We start from the raw sequence: 3,368 nt of genomic DNA, 5'->3' as shown, positions 1-3,368 counted from the left end.
GTAAGGGCTGACTGGTGAGGGTGTAGACAGATGTCTTCTCTGAAACACATGGAGTATTTTAATGCTGTGAGATAATAATACAATGTTGACATTCCAATGATTTATAAGTGATTAATAATATATTAACTAGTAACTTATATTAACCATCTACTAAGGATCTGTTTAATTATAACATGATATGCTATTTTTTAAAGATAACTTACGACAGATTTGTAAATCATTAGCAATACTACTTAATAATAATTTGTGAACATATAGTCATGTTTTCTAAATGATTAGTTCATCATTATCTAATCACTTGTAAATTATTTATAACTTAATCTACAAAACAAAAAAATATTAACATATCACTTATTAATCATTTATGAACGCATAGTTATGTTTTGTAAATGATTAGTTCATCATTAACTAATCACTTATAAATGTCACTATAGTATTATAGTGCTATTTATAGTACACTATTTATAGTAACTTACAACTGTTACTATAAAGTGTTACCGATTCAAGATATGGGGGCAGAAATGTATATATTTATATCATTTCATATAGACTTTATACAGCAGTTAAATAAACAAGAAGTTAATATTAAGACACAATATTGACTGTTTTTGCCCTATTTCGCCAACAAATATAATTCCAATTTGCGTCTCTGAGCAACATGATGGTGTTTCGTTCCTGAATGACCACGACTTCCCCTATGAATACACTGTGGCAACTTATAATGTAATCACAGTTCATGAGGTAATACCAGCACATAATCTAAAACAATTATTATTATGTTTACAATATCATAGTTATCTTTCAATATAATACATTTGAGAACAAAACATTATCATAGTTTTATTAAAAGAAAATTAGGCTTATTAGGCTACATTGTGAACTTTTATTTTTTTATAAAAAAGCTTACTAATTTTGTGATTATGACATGCTTAATTTTTGAAATATAGGCCTGGTTTCACAGACAGGGCTTAGACTAAACCAGGATTAGGCCATAGTTCAATTAGGACATTTAAGTCATTGTTATATACGTGCCTTAGAAAAAACATTCCTGGTGTGCAATTTGAGACAAAATAAAGGCACTGATATATTTAAAGATCAGTCAGAGCAAGTTTATTTCAGTTGAAACCACTCAGATTTACATTTTAGTCTGGGATTAGGTTTAAACCTTGTGAAACCGGGGGATAGTCATTTAAATGGTTGTTATAAAAACTCTCAACTCTCTCCTCAACCACCACCAGTGTGCGGCAGCCACAGGACAACGGCGCCAGTGCGCTCACCACACACCAGCTACAGGTGGAGAGAAGAGAGAGATAGAGCCAATCCAGCGGATGGGGATTATTAGGAGGCCATGATTGACAAAGGCCAGGGGGGCAATTTGGCCAGGACACCGGGGTTACACCCCTACTCTTTACGAGAAGTGCCATGGGATTTTTAATGACCACAGAGAGTCAGGACCTCGGTTTAACGTCTCATCCGAAAGAATTGTTTCTAGCAATAGTTTTGATCAATTAAAATATATTTAAATGTAACCACTGTCATTGTCACCATACCATAGACATTACCTGAGATGTTAAAGGGGTCATATGATGCTATTTCAATTTTTCCTTTCTCTTTGGAGTGTTACAAGCACTTGGTGCATAAAGAAGATCTGTAAAGTTGCAAAGACTAAAGTCTCAAACCCAAAGAGATATTCTTTATAAACGTTAAGACTGGTCCACGCCCTCCTAAAACTCCTTGTTTAAACACGCCCCCACATGTCTACACCACTGTGTGGGAAGATTTGCATAACGCCGCCCAAATGTTCACGCTAAGAAAGAAGGCGTAATTTTTATTCTCGCTGTAGTATTGTTGCTGTCGCAGCCATGTCGTGAAGGCACTGTGTGCTTCGTTGTGAAAGCGAAACTACTTTGTTTGGTCTTCCAAAAGAGGACACGACTAGAAATCAGTGGTTAAGTTGTATTTACGACACTGTTCCAGAACATTTCAACCCAAATATTCAGACGTGTGCAGCACAATTTACGGAGGATGAGGACTGTTTCCCGAACCAGTAGCCGACAATGAGTCTGTGGCACAAAGGCTGTTTCTATAAAGTTGGGCAATTCCAACTTTGCAAGGACAGTCTGGCGCTTTGACTCACAGCCTGTAAGTAAATTTTTTATATTTAAATAATTTGCCACTGATGATTCAAATGCAAGTTTTTATGCAGTGTAGAGTAGCGCTTGTTGTTTCTCCGATCACAAATGCAGACATTGTTTTGTTTACGCGGTGCGATACGCAACGCATAAAAAGACAGTATAAAGGTCTGTTCACACCGGGACGAATATCGCGCGTGATTATCGCTGACATTTAGCGCCTCGTGACTAAGCAAAGGGCGCCAATGTGAGTGTGCACACCGACGCGCAAAACGCAAGGCGTAAAAGCGTAATTTAAAAAAAAAAACGCCTCGGGCTTGTTTTTTTGGTTTGACTCGCCGTGTTAAAAACTGGCCGACCAATGAGATTGGCGCTTTTGTTCACGTGCCTTGTGCTGCTGAAGTTACAGTAAAACACGACTTGGTGGCGCTCAAGCACAAAACGGTCTTGCCGAGCACACTTGATACCTAATGACAAAGAGGAAGTAAGTAGACCAAGAAGATGTATGAATGTAGAGCTGCTGGTCTCATTGGTGTCTGAACACAAAGTCGACAGCGACTACAAAAATCTTGATAAGAGGGAGTTGTTATGGAGAGGAATTGCAGATCAAATAGGATTCGATGTGTACCGGGGTATTTCTGTTTTTCATTAAGCGCCATCTAATGTCAGGGAGTGAATTTGCACATTCACTCGGCTCATTGCCAGCGAAAATCGCTTGAGTATGAACACAAAAGACGTGTCGAAAAACGTCGGCGATAAGCGCGATAATCGTCTCCCGGTGTGTACGAGGCTTAAGAATCAGAATCAGCTTTATTCGCCAAGTGTGCGCAAACACACAAGGAATTTGTTGTGGTTTTTAAGAAGCTCTTGATACAGACATGCATGCATACATACATATATACGTACATACATATATGACATGAGAACAGAAACATTTAAATAAGACTTATCAATAAATAATAATGTGTATGAATCTGGAACAGAAGATTTATGTACAGATTTGTGCATTATTTACTCTATATATACAGCTGTATAAAAAATATGCATATGTATTTACATAGTACTTGAGAGAGAGGCAATAATTAGAGATGGAGAATGAATTACACGCATTAATTACAGAACACAGGTAATAATTCATGATGGCATGGGGGAAAAAAATGTTTTTATGCCTAGATGTTCTAGTGCACAGAGATCTGTAGCGTCTGCCTGAGGGGAGAAGTGCAAACAGGTTGTGTC

Source organism: Sinocyclocheilus rhinocerous, unplaced genomic scaffold (assembly GCF_001515625.1).
Source record: "Sinocyclocheilus rhinocerous isolate Xijiao unplaced genomic scaffold, SAMN03320098_v1.1 scaffold7810, whole genome shotgun sequence".
Taxonomy (NCBI): domain Eukaryota; kingdom Metazoa; phylum Chordata; class Actinopteri; order Cypriniformes; family Cyprinidae; genus Sinocyclocheilus; species Sinocyclocheilus rhinocerous.
The sequence above is the reverse complement of the archived record's forward strand: the minus strand, read 5'-3'. Positions refer to the sequence as shown.